The 13426-nt window shown below is 41.4% G+C and overlaps 2 long non-coding RNA genes across 3 annotated transcripts in view; one reads left to right on the top strand and one right to left on the bottom strand.

Annotated features, from left to right (window-relative positions):
• Positions 1-41: 41 nt before the first annotated feature.
• LOC111932321 (uncharacterized) lies at positions 42-1212 on the top strand. Its single transcript, XR_015289546.1, has 2 exons — positions 42-266; positions 560-1212. It is a non-coding gene; the product is annotated as an uncharacterized LOC111932321 (long non-coding RNA).
• Positions 1213-6758: 5546 nt separating this feature from the next.
• Positions 6759-13426, bottom strand: part of LOC111932323 (uncharacterized) — a 104948-nt gene continuing 98280 nt past the window's right edge. Inside the window, exon 4 of one of the 2 annotated variants that reach the window (XR_015289544.1) lies at positions 6759-6845. This is a non-coding gene — a long non-coding RNA (uncharacterized LOC111932323). Of the gene's footprint in view, positions 7901-13426 lie in introns of both variants that reach the window. The other variant, XR_015289545.1, reaches the window with a different exon arrangement.

Below are 13426 nucleotides of genomic sequence, written 5' to 3'. Positions count from 1 at the left end.
CTGTTTTCATGTAGTACAAAAAGATTTCTCTCCTCTCTCAGTTCTGTGGTAGAGCATGAGCTGCAGAAGTGGCACCTGTACCATCTCTGACCTGCAGCAGCATCCTCCACACCAGGGAAATTCTGAAAGCCACACATGAAGGTGGCACCACTGACTGATTGCAAAGCCTGAGACTCAAGAAACTGTCTTTTTGTTCCTCTGGTAGTGGTCAGACCAAGAAATGCTTCAAACACCAAAATCTAAATAAGAGCTTTCCCTTCTACAAGGTAGCAATTTTTTCTTAAAATAGATGTTTGCTCCTCTGAAGAGTTCTTTTACCTTCCTCTGCCTATTTTGTGAAATTCTGTCTTACATCTATAAATTATAGCTACACAGACGTAGGATAACAGTTCAAAGGCAGTAGAGTGTCAGGGAATAAACATGCTTTTAGATGCTTTCATGGGGCATTTGCTTTGACATTTCCATGTAATTTAGGGTTAATGTATTTGCCATTACAGCAAAACGTGTAATGCCAAACACTGGGAAGTGGCGAATTTTCCTTTCTCTCTTTTCCTTTCAGCTTTAGCATTACACCTGATTTTCCATCACAGCCTTTGAGTGGCAGCGCTCCTGTCCTCACTGGTGCGCACCTGGGGAACGCAGCGGTCTGTCTGCAGATCCTGTTCCTGCAGACAGCGCAGTAACAGAGCCCTGCTCGTGTCAGGAAAATCCACAAACGCCAGAGATTTATGTCCAAAGTGGAGACAGAAGAGTCCTGCAACTTTATTCAAATAAAGGGAGAGACTCCACTGGCGCACACACCTGTGGACTTTTCTCTCTGGCTTTCGGAGGGCACAGCCTCCCTTTTACCCCAAACTCTGGGCCACATGTTGCCCCCTCCCTTTCCAAGTTGGCTGAGGTGCAGGGAAGGTACCGCCTTCCTGAACCTCTTTCCACATATTCCATCCTTGAACCTACCGTTTTACCCCAAAGTTCAGAAGCTGAGGCTTGTGCAGACAGACCCATGCCTGTTCCAGGAGCCAAGCTGTCTGGGGTCTGTAAACCTGTTGCCCAAAGTTAAGTAGAGGCGCTATGACCTGTTTTAAAGATGTTAACACCCTCACCTTCACCCATGAAATTGTTTGTAAAGACAATATCTTTCCTCTCACCCGCAATTCCCTGCTCCTCTGTGGAAAACGGAAGGAATAAAGATTTGCATTTTCCCTGGACTGATACCTGTGAGCCGCTCGCTGGCTCTATGGGCACCTGTTAATGTGCCCGTGCGGGCCGCGTGCTTGGTTTGGTTGCAAAACCACTGGCGGGTCTAAAAGTTCCGAACAACTATTTTCATGGAAGAGTTTCCCGTGAAGCCGTTCATCTCTGGAAACTGGGCTGATTTTTAAACCAAGGAGTTCTTGGGGTTTGGATACACCAGGCTGCCCTCCGGCGGCGGCCGGCGAGCCATGCCCGCTCCCTGCTCCTCCAGAGCCGCTTCCCGGCCTCGCTTCCCCCGCTCCTCCCCACACCCGAGCGGGGGCACAGGCAGCTCAGGGATCCCGAAAGCCTCGGCAGAGCTGCCTGCGAGCTGGACAGGCTCCCTGGAACCTCCAGCTGTGGAGGGGAGAACCAGAGACAGGAGAACACGTTCTTTGTCATCTCTTATCAGCAGTTTTGAAATAGAAATCGAAACGGCAGCGAGCTGCCCCAAACACGCGTCGCTGCTGCCAGTGCTTGGTGCTCCGTGTCCCTGTGAGCCGTGTCCATGGGGATGGATCCTCCTGGTGCTCCGTGTGCCTGTGAGCCGTGTCCATGGGGATGGATCCTCCTGGTGCTCCGTGTCCCTGTGAGCCGTGTCCATGGGGATGGATCCTCCTGGTGCTCCGTGTGCCTGTGAGCCGTGTCCATGGGGATGGATCCTCCTGGTGCTCCGTGTCCCTGTGAGCCGTGCCCATGGGGATGGATCCTCCTGGTGCTCCGTGTCCCTGTGAGCCGTGTCCATGGGGATGGATCCTCCTGGTGCTCCATGTCCCTGTGAGCCGTGTCCATGGGATGGATCCTCCTGGTGCTCCGTGTCCCTGTGAGCCGTGTCCATGGGGATGGATCCTCCTGGTGCTCCGTGTCCCTGTGAGCCGTGTCCATGGGGATGGATCCTCCTGGTGCTCCATGTCCCTGTGAGCCGTGTCCATGGGATGGATCCTCCTGGTGCTCCGTGTCCCTGTGAGCCGTGTCCATGGGGATGGATCCTCCTGGTGCTCCGTGTCCCCGTGAGCCGTGCCCATGGGGATGGATCCTCCTGGTGCTCCGTGTCCCTGTGAGCCGTGCCCATGGGGATGAGATCTCCCTGGTGCTCCGTGTCCCTGTGAGCCGTGTCCATGGGGATGAGATCTCCCTGGTGCTCCGTGTCCCTGTGAGCCATGCCCATGGGGATGGATCCTCCTGGTGCTCCGTGTCCCTGTGAGCCGTGCCCATGGGGATGGATCCTCCTGGTGCTCCGTGTCCCTGTGAGCCGTGTCCATGGGGACAGCATCTCCCTGGTGCTCCTTATCCCAGTGAGCCCTTGTGAGGATGGTGTGTTCAGCTGATGCTTTCAACCTGCCTGTGATTCTTCAGGGACCAATTCTAGGCTGCTGGGTCAGCGTTAGGAAGGAAGCAATAATTGCATTTGGTTTCTACATACTCCAAAAAAAAACTGCTTCCTCCAGTTATTACAGCAAGATGAATGGAAAATGCTTCCAGAGGAGATGGTTACTATCACCCTCAAGTCAGTTGCTATTATCAGTGTTCAGAGAAGAAAAGGAAGTGTCACTTTCAGAGTGCAATAGTCTCACCTGCTCCCATTTGATTTTGAATGCTTCTTAAAAACAGGGGACACTTAGTAATTTCTCACTGTGTATTCAACAAGCTGAATCAGCTCCAGGGCAGAAAGGCTGTACCTGGGGCCAATGGGATGTAGCAGGTTTGCTCCTGCTCACACTCAACCTGCTCAGATCACAGGTGCGGGAGTTGAGTCACCTGGAACTAAGGATCGATCCCTTGCAGCTATTATCTGAATTTCTGTGTGAATTCAAACACTGGCACTGGTGGGGAGAGCAGCAGTGTCACAGCTCTGGCTGCTGACAAGATACAGAGGTAGCCAAAGCCAGCACTGAAAGTCAGTGACCTGTCAACAGGCATGAGGCCAACTTCTCTTGCTCTTTGTGTTTGGTAAAGCTCTTATTTTCCTTCAATCTCGGCATCTTAGGGTTATTTTACAACATAATTACATAGAAGAGCACCTCTATCTTGAAGAGGACAGCAGCCAGGGAAGATGCAATGTGTTCCATGATTATTTAGCAAACTCTGCAGGAGGGGACCTATTGCCACATGTACACTACAGATCTTGGTGCAGAGATGTTCTATAAGAATGCACTGGAGGTTGTTTCAATTCCTATGAACCCAAAACATCACTGATAGCTCCACCTTGGCTATCTCGTATTTTGTCACAGAAAACTATCAAATGCCAGGCCAGGTCTTCCTAACATGAGTGTTAAAAAGAGAAAATACCCTTAATATCCAAAGCAGGAAGAATCAGTTTGCAATGGACACTAATGGTATGGGGAAGCACTTTATTCAATTATACCATGTCTATGCTAAGTACAAGAGAAAGGGTGCCCTGCACAGTTATGTTCAAGGGTGTCCTGCTGCTAGGGTTTAAAAGCATCTCACAAAAGCAGTGTGAATGGGAATATGGCACTCACATAAAGGGGATTCATGTGGAGGTCACCTTTATACAGCACCACAAACCTGGGTGCACATGGTACAAGCACTACATAAGCAATTGACCACAGAGATTTGAAACACATCATCAGCTGTTTAACAATTAGCTTATTAGATCAGATTTAATCCAACCAGGAATCTGGTTAAGGGTTAAATCTCTACAATAAAAATCTTCTCTTGCTGAAGATTTTTTTTTTAATAAAGAGCTTGTAGCTGAATGGTAAATAAGATTTAGACCTGTTAGAAGATTAAGTGTTCTGCTCTGCTCCTAAGCTTAATCTTAAGGCAATTAATAGTTCTCAAGGTCTGAACAGTAGGGATATGCATGAATTTTCTTAATTCCACCAGCTGAAAGTGAGTTGAATGACTTCTGCCTTACATTGTCACACAAACACTGGCATGGCTTGCAGCGATGTAAATCAGCAGTAGTACAAGATTATCCACCAGTGATCCATAGAAAGAGTAATACATCATAATATATTACAGCAGATTAAAAATGTGTAAAAGAAAATCCTTTTAAAAATCATAGCAAGAATAGGGACTGTTTGGATTTTTTTCTTTCCTTTAATTTACCCTCTTATTTAACTTTCCTGTTAAAATGGATGAAGTCAATGAAGCAGTTTATAAAAAATAAAATAGTTGTAAAACAGCATGTTTAATCTACATCTGCATTATATTGTGCTTTTTGTGAGTGGGGTTTATGGTGTGACAGGTACAGAGACATAATTCCATCTTGGAGCTACATGGAAGAGCATGGGCACAACCTCAGTTTTCCCAGGGCAGGATCCTGAGACTATTTTTCCTGACTTCCCATTCCCACTGCTTCCAAATGAGCACTGCAATCCCATATTTTCCTTTTTAAACTGTATATACTCATTTTGCCAGCCTCTGCTGTCACACCCTGAACAAGGAGCACAAGCAAGCAGTGTTTCTGGGTGATCAGCCAGGATCACATTTGAACCAAGAGGGAAGTTGTGTGTTGATGTTGTGGCAAGCAGACATCAGCTGGATGACCCTATATAGTGCCTTTTTTGGGGGAGCCAGCTTTAACAGTATCAAGTGTTAATTTGGTGCTCCATGTGCCTGACAATGACAAGCTTCATGGAACAGCAGTGGGTCACAGATCAGAGCTGAGCATGGCTTAGGAGGTTCTGGATCACAGTGTGGTCACAGCTGCTTTTGTCTCCCAAACAGTGACCCATGAAGCAACAGCAAACACAGGAAGTGATCATTGTGGAACAGACTAATTAGGCTTGCCATCTACTCGCTTACAGTGTTATGAATCACTTTATCAACAGGGATTATATCTTTATTTGAAGTTCCCACTTTGTGCAGTAATTATATCTAAAAGCCCTGTGCAGTCTGTTCACCTCAGGAAAGGTGAGTTACATTGTTAGCACTGCAGAACTGAAATGCTCAAGTTCTGTCACACAGAGAACACAGCCCCTCTGGTGAGACTGTCCTCAATCTACATCCCATCTCTTCAAGACCCACAGGCAGCAAACTACCTGCAGCCAAATTAATGATTTTTCTTAACAATATTTCAGATTTTAATTTTTTTTTTATAATAAAACATTATTTAACTTCCTAATAATTTGAAATAGTCAATGTAATATCATTAATGTTGACAAAGACAGAAATTCCTACTGACTGGGTGCTAGTCACTCTTCACTGAAAGGTCTACGAGTCATTCTGCTATTGCCTCTGACTAAAAAAGGGGACTTGTTTTTTAATTAAATTATATTTAAATGTAAAACACAATTTCTTTTTAACTGCATGCTCATGTAAGGACATTTTCATTGCTCTTCAGGACGTTTCTGCCTTCAGGGGCACAGATTTACCTGATTAGTTGTTCACAAATAAAGAAAAAAAAAAGCCCTGATGCTTGCAAAGTATCCAGCAGATTTTCTTCTCAGTAACATGTTAGTGAATATCTCTCATTTGTAGCTTTACAGTTGTGCCCCATATTCTCAGAGGTTTCTGATTAAGTCCTCATTAATTTTTGCATCATAAAGAAGGAGCTTTAAAATTTCAAGTCGGTGTCAAGTTGCATTAGGACTTGTGTACTCATTCTGCCTGAAATGTTATTCATGCATAGTGTAAGAAGGGTAAGAGTGTCCCTTTCTAAAACAGGAGGAGGCTGCAGCCCTCATGTAGAACTTCATGGTGTATTTTCATGTGTATTTTATAAAAAATAAAATTGTTATAATGGTGTGTGTTTAGTGGTATTTTGGTGTGCATTCTTCACCCCATGGTTCAAGTTACATAAGAAAAACACATCAGTGTCATGCCAAGGCAGGTTTCTCTGTTCATCAAGCAATTGCTGTGCATATCAGTCAGTCTGACAGAAATTTTTTGTCTGCTTTAAGAACTCTAAACACATTTTTTTCCCCTGGGCAAAGTTCTGTGCTATGCTTGGAAGTAAGTTTCGTTATAAAAGATGCTTCCAGTAGTCCAGGAAAACAGACAATATGCACACACCTAGATTTCTATGATATTTTTGGTACTGATAAACTTCATTGACTTAGTCTTATTTTGCTATTTAGCTCAGGTTTTTGTTTTCTTCTGTCTTGTGCAAATTGTACTGATATTCCACAGGAAGATAGAAAGACAGCTTTCTATAAGTCACTGAAAAGGGTAGGAGGTAGCAGCCTTCCTTTCCAAATGCCAACCAACAATGCTGTCAAGTTTTTGCCATGTGAGCCATAACCAAAGAATCAAAAGGACTGATGTGTAATGATGTGAAATCTTTACTCACCTGTATAAAAATTGAACTATTTAAACAGTTCCACTGCCACAGAATAATGTGGCTGGAAGCACTTTTTCGCCTCTATTTCCTGATGAAGCATAAGAGCAACCTTGCAAAGAACAGTGACAGTAGAAATACAGCCCACACAACCCTGGCATATGAAACTATTATTCTCTTAAATGCAGTGTAAAACCAGAGTGACTGCCAATTCACTTTTGAACTTGACAGTGTTGCTCACCTTTGGCAGAAATGGAACTGTCTCTACAGTACTTACATTTTATGCTAGAGTTTGTTTCTCTAGGACAGCTTGGTAAGTTGATTGTGTCATGAAATTCTTAAAACTTGTAACATAACATTCTCTCTGCAACACAAAAACACATAATCAAATGATGTTGAGGTTTAGATATTTCTACCTGCCAGAACAATGTGACTGGTCAGTATTATTCCCATTATTTGCACATTTTCTTAAAACTGACCCATACACATGCTTCCTTGCTTTTATTGAGTATGCTAAAGCCAAAAAAGGCTGTGTGTGAATTTTTCAAATCAATATTAACCTTTTTTCCTTAAGCTATAAAAAAATGTAACCTATTTCTGTTTCAAAGTTATTACCAGGCAAGCTGATGTTCTGCTGGATGCTCTCAGAGCTTTTCAGTGCAGTAAATATTATTGATATAATTTCACTGACATATGGATCAGAATAATATAGATAGTTCATAGCCAATTGTTTGAGATACATTTGTGTAGGAGCATTTAAGTGGAGTGGGAAATAAAACAAAAGCTTGTAAAACTTGCTGCCAGCATCTAGATCAGTGAAGAAAGGGGTGATTGAAAACATCCCAGTTTTATAGCAGATTGTTATCTTATGCGAGGTCAAATATGTAGAAGAAAAAAATAATCCTTTATTTGAATAAAGTATAAATATAAATTAGCTTTAACATAAGAGCCTGGAAATAAAATAATTTATAAAATAAGTGATTATGTATTAAATATTCACCCTAGGATCAGAATAATAAGGTGACCAAGAGATAGTCTAGTATATGAAGTGGAACAAACAAAGAATTACAAGCAGCCTCCTTGCAGTGTAATCGATCAAAGACAGTTGCACTTAGAGTTGTGTGTGTGAATGTGTGCTGACAAGGTCCTTTACTAGCACAAACACAGAAAATGAAATGGCCATTTCCCAGTAAACTGCCATCTCTGCTGCTGATGGCTGCCTTCTGCAAGGTGAGTTGGCTCATTCACTCTCTCACTGTCAGCCTCCAAGCTTCGGGTCCTGCAGGAGGAAGCATTTCCTTCGTCATCACCAACACTTTGAACGTGCACATTGCTGGGTCAGCTCCAGGGAGCTCCTCCTGTCCTCCCAGCCTTAGAGCAGTTAACTTCTCACATGGGGCACCCTCTCATCACCTATGCCTGACAAAGACCAGAGGAAGAATCGAAAGCAAAGTTTTATTTTCTTTTTTGAAGAAGTGAAGACAAGAATAACTTATTAGCACCCCTGATTAAACTAGTCAATATATTTTTAAAGTAAGGCAACTCCCAAATTTCATGTGGTGTCCCTGTGTGGGTCCAGGAAGCACAAAAACTCTTCTCATACAAAAGTAGAAAGTATGAGAAGAAATAACTACATTATTCGCAAATGCATTAATTGCAATGAAGAGAGTAGAGTGGGAATGAAAACTACAGCTCATTTGGCAGGGTGTAAGCAAGAAGAAACAATCCCCTGAGAGGCCATGTAATCGGCATGGCAGGTGAATGTATTGTTGTCCTACAGGCCATGGAAAATATCCATCAGAATTGACATGCAACACATGAATATCAGTGGATATTAAATAAGGCCATGAAACTTTTTTTTTTTTTTCCCTTGATTTCCAGCAGCCTTTCTTGTTCAGCCACACCAGCTTATCTATTTTTACTTACAGAAGGGAATCTCATTTCTGTCCTAGTATTGTAGGTGCCTCAGAATTCTCATATAATGCAGACATAGCTATTCTACCTCCAAAATGCTTCTCTGACCTAAACAGTGTTCTAAAAAAAGACCATCCAAGATTCTGATATATATATATATATATATATAGTGAAGAGTGACATTGTCCATAGCTGCTGGCAACACAGCAGGAGATTTTCACTTTGGAAGAAACCTGAAATGTAGATATTCCAAAGTTAAACAGCAGTTTCAGCCTGTCCTGGTAGGGGATGGAGGTAACACCTTGCTTTTCTCACACCACTGCTGAAATATGGTGTCCATACTGGCCATGCAAATACACACAAGGCCAGCAATGGAGAAATGGTTTCCTGCCCTTTCTAATAACAAGTGTGAATTTGGAAGGCCTTCACATTCTTTATTCCTTCACATTCTTTAAACTCCTGCACTGCTGGTGAAGTGGAAAGGGAGGGAAAAGGATTTTCAGTGTAGCCCCACTACACCTCTCACATACAGATTACAGCTGGTAAGAACAGACAGACCATTTTTTCCAAGCTTTATAAAACGTGTCCTTAGGCAGTAGTTTCAAAACCACTTACTCTGAATTTTAAGTCTCATGAAAGTGTTTCATTTTCTCCATGAATATTTGATCCTCAACCAGACAAAGCAAGAAAATTGAAAGAGTTCTGCAGTCTTTATTTCTTTCCCACTCACTTAACAAGGAATTTGGTAAGGATGATGTTAAAGAAACTGAATCAACCAATTAGCAAGACTATTTATCTCATGCTTCTGCTGAAGAAGGAACATGGGAGACTTGAGAATATTGAAAGAGCAGCAGAGTATGCAAACCATCAGGGTGTTTCATAGACTGCAGCCACTTTTCACACAGAGAACGAGGATTAAAAAAAATCTCATTTAATTATTTCTTCTCCCACTGTTGCTGTCACCTACTATAAACAACTGAGCAAAGAAAGATGAACTAGGAAAAGTAAACTAAAGCTTAATTAAGAAGGTATTTTCCTTTCTTTCCTACTCAGGCCCATGCATGTATCATGTCCCTAGGATACAGCAGATGTGTCATTTCCTTACTCTGCTAATTAGAGACACCATATTCCCTGAACAGAGTGTTGGAGGTATATTTTCAACCATTTATTTTAAAAGAGAGTGACAGTCACGTCTCTAACTTGCAAGTATTCGTGTAAATGCAGCCTATTTACTCAACACCACTTAAATCAAATTGACATTTCACACCTTTTCAAAACTAGAACTGTTCCAAAAGAGGTCAACACTGAAAGCCTTGAATATGACACCAGGAAAGTTGTAGTAGGTGGAGCTGAGACGAGAACATTTTTTTAGGCTATCACTGAAAGCCTGTGGAGGCCTGAAAGACATGAGCCCTAATTATTATGTCTGAATCCAACTGAAACAGTGGAGTGGCTGCTTAGCAGGCAGAAAATTAATGACCAAGCAGAATATCTGTAAATTATCAAAGGACTAACCAAAATCTACCTAATATATCTGTGGCATGTTTTGAGCCTGTACAGACCAGGAAGTACCTAACTTGAGTACTTAAAGATGCCTATCACCAACTGAATAAATAGCACTGCCAGTAAGTGAAATTTTCTACCTGTTTATGCATGGATAAATAACCAATTTAAAGTTGCATTTTATAAGATAATAACCAGGAGAAGAATGCATAATACGATGTAGGAGCTGGCATACAAAAGGGATGCACAGCTTGCCTCCTTCGGTTTCGGGCTGCTAAAGCTCAGTGTGTGCCATTTAATCAGCACAGTGTCTTTTGTTTATCTGTCATCCTGCTCCCCCAAGGAAACTGCCATGGCAAATGGACTCTGAGGAAGAATGTGGTGGCTTTATAAGGACTTGGAGTAGGCAATGGGTGCCCCTCGGTGAGCAACTGCACGTGGAATATCATGAATGGGTTGACTCGAGTCCCCCTAACTCCATAGGGACAAATGTGCCTGAGGTTCTGATTGAATCCACAGTCCACGTTATTTTCAGCATTATAGAAAAGGTACTTTTACATTTTGGGTGGCTGTTAAGTTTCTTTCATCTTTCATGACCCTGTGGCCTCTGGTACCATCTTGTGTCCACACTTCCAAGGGGTCTGGTCCCATCACCTGCCTGTTCTTTTCTACTTCGTGTTTCAGTGTAGGGTCATGGATAATTGACTCTCACTGAGGACAGTATGTCATTACTACCAATTAATTACAGAAGCACACATAACCATAAGCATTAGTGCTACATGTGCATGGTCTCTCCTCAGCATCACCAGCTACATAACAGGGGTCCACTTGCTTAGGAGTCTGAACAGCATTTTAATGCTTTTGTCAGCTTAAAGATAAACTTTCACAACAGCAGCCAACCTCCCCATCTTAAATAGGAAGGACAAACTCAAAGCCTCTCAAAAATCTCTAGTAACCTTGCTGGACACATTAAATGGGAAGCGTCTGTAAATGTGTTGAATATTAGAGCTGAGCATCACCCTTCACATAACAAAGCTATTGAGGGAGGACATTTCCATCTCAGAAAAGTGCCCAATATCTTGCAACATATAATTTGCATAACCAAGAGATGGCAGCACTCCATCAACGGTTTGCCTGAAGCAGTTATTTGGAAATGATAATGCATCTGTAAGCACCATACCTGTGTGTATGAACAGCACTAGGAGACTAAAAACAATGGAATAACCATGGAGCGAGACCTGTGATTATTATTCTATTGCTTTACAAAGGTCAAGTAAAGATGAAATTCATTTACCGGTAACTTGAATTATTCTTTACCCACCTTTTACTACAAATAGAACATAGCAAGTATTTGTTTTCATTTGGTTGTCTCATAGATGTATATTCTCAAAGCACATTTCATAAGATAAAAAAATGACCTTTCACAAAAACTTAAGAAGCACATATATATATGCACTTCCATTTAAGGCACTTTCTCTGAGGCTGAAAAAGTTCCTTCATAAAAATTTTAAGGATCAAGATGTGTAAAAATTTAACATTAAATTTTACATATATATATGTGTACACACAGGTGATTTTCTCCTGCAGATTGATGATGGACACAAATTGGAGGAGTTTAGGATTTCCCAGAGATCTCCACTATCCCATTTCATCAGGCTCACACGCACACAAGGGGTTTGGTAGCAGTAAAAATTAACCTCTTTTACCACATTCAGTCCAATTTCTTTTAGATTCTGTGAACAGGATATGGACTCCAGCAACAGCATTTAAACAGTGCTACAGGGAAAATGAGCAGCACAACTCTGTGGACACTATGAGGTGATGAGGAAACTGGGTAAAAGGTTGATAGCAATGAACTGGACTGAAAAGGAAATTGTTGAACTGAGCTGTTGCTGTTGGATGAGTTTTGAGAGCAGCATTATTTAAATTAATGAGATTCACAGCTGACTAATGTTGACACTGCTTTCCACCTCTGTTCTTTATTGCTGAAAATAATTTTCCAAGAAAAAGGCCAGGTTCAAACAACATTGATTATATTTCAGAAAAACACATCACAAATAAGTTGCATAATATCACTAAGGGTCTTATGGGATTTTGCATAAATATTATTCTTGCTTTAAAATATCTGATTAGATTTTCTCTTTTTACAACCTTTTTTAACTTAGTCTAACTCCATTGCTGGTACATCTAATTTAATCCAATACACAAGGAAAATCTATTTGTTTTCTTAAAAAATACCAAACATAAATTTTTGTGGCTTTTGTTCTTTTTTGTGGGTTTTTTTTTTTCAGTGTGAGCTTGTTCTTCCATGGTATCTCCACCTCTACAGAAAGCATTCACCACTATTGGATTCATTCCATATATAGTTGTATAAAATATTATCTTTCTTAGAAGACCAGCAAATGGGTTTAGTTTTGTTTAATAGCCTAATGGGAGTGGGAGTATCATAGCAGCAAGAGTATCTCTCAAAAAACAATTCAGTATTTCATCAGGTGATACCAACTGTAGGCAATAACTAGAAACTGGAATATGTTTTTCTTCTACATTAGTGTGTACATCCTAAATTACAACAGACTAGGTGAGACCAAAGCTATCATGAGAACAAGTCTAACTGTTCATCTCTTCTTGTTTTTATCTACAGCAGAAAGCTGCAGCATCAGCTTTCTCCTCTTTCTCACACTAATTAATCCTGTTGCCTGTAATGAGCTGCAGTGTCACTGGAAGGAGACCCAGGTCACAGTACCTGGATCAAATCATTCCATGAAACTGAGCAACTTCTCCCAAAAACATACTGGAAGCTAAGTATTTCTATTTATAGGCCTGGAGTCCCCATTCATTATTTGTTCAGTGCATTTTCACAGGGCAGAAAAAGAAACCCTAAGAACATATATCCCAGGAATTTATAACAGCATGTTTCTTGGATTGTGATTAGCTCAATAGAAATCTTGTCTTACATAAATATGCTTTAAAAGATCATGCAAAATTAAATATAATTCCTGGAGGTAAAAATAGCTAGGTTGTTTTTTTTTTTATCTTCTCTCCTATCTATTCTTCTGGAGCTCCTCTTCCCACCCCCCACTCTATGATGTGGTTGTGTCAGAATCAGTGATCTACTTACAGATAAAGGGACAATTTTTTTTATTCAGAATTGAGTAGATTTATATTGCTTTCAGTTGTATTTAGTATTCCTTTTAAGTTGTTGGGATTTTTTTTTTCCTGTGGACAGAAAACTTTAGATAACTGCTTTGAAGATAATTCCCATATCAAGCAGAAAGCACAGAAGATGACTAAAGTTCAAAACTTTTGAAGTTCTGACTTGGGTAAGATAGGACCGCTCACTTTTTCCAACACAGGGACCTCCAGATTGTTCAGAAACTCTGATATTTAGCTCATTTCCTTTCTCGAGTTTCATATTTCTCAGCCTCTATCTTTCTTTGGGATTCCTTGACCTGGTTCACACCCCCAGTCTGCTGGTCAGCCAAAGACAGGTTGTAGTTTTATTTCTTTTCCTCATTTCTGTGACAAAGG

Source organism: Cyanistes caeruleus, chromosome 7 (assembly GCF_971803275.1).
Source record: "Cyanistes caeruleus chromosome 7, bCyaCae1.hap1.1, whole genome shotgun sequence".
NCBI lineage: Eukaryota > Metazoa > Chordata > Aves > Passeriformes > Paridae > Cyanistes > Cyanistes caeruleus.
The sequence above is the reverse complement of the archived record's forward strand: the minus strand, read 5'-3'. Positions and strand labels throughout refer to the sequence as shown.